Here is a 315-nt window from a genome sequence, read left to right on the forward strand (position 1 = left end):
ACTTGTTTTTCACGAAAAATATAGCAAAAAAGAACTTAATAGACTGGAAGGGTAACATAAGATGAACTCGCAAAGCACAAAAAAAATACTTTGCCTGCAGAGCAACCTCCATCACACTAGCTGCTAAGAGGCATGGGAGGCATAGGCGAGACGTGAAGAAACACTAACTTCATTTGACTCAGGGCGGACAATATAGGAATTCCTGCCATGAGAGCGGTTACGTTTGTAATATGGCTTATAGCACTACAGCAAAGGAGGCTAACAGTTGAAACGGAAGATGAATGCGTGCAGCAGCCGTTACAGCAGCCACTCTGT

This window comes from Trypanosoma equiperdum (assembly GCF_001457755.1).
Source record: "Trypanosoma equiperdum strain OVI genome assembly, contig: ctg_1968, whole genome shotgun sequence".
In the NCBI taxonomy this organism is placed as follows: domain Eukaryota; phylum Euglenozoa; class Kinetoplastea; order Trypanosomatida; family Trypanosomatidae; genus Trypanosoma; species Trypanosoma equiperdum.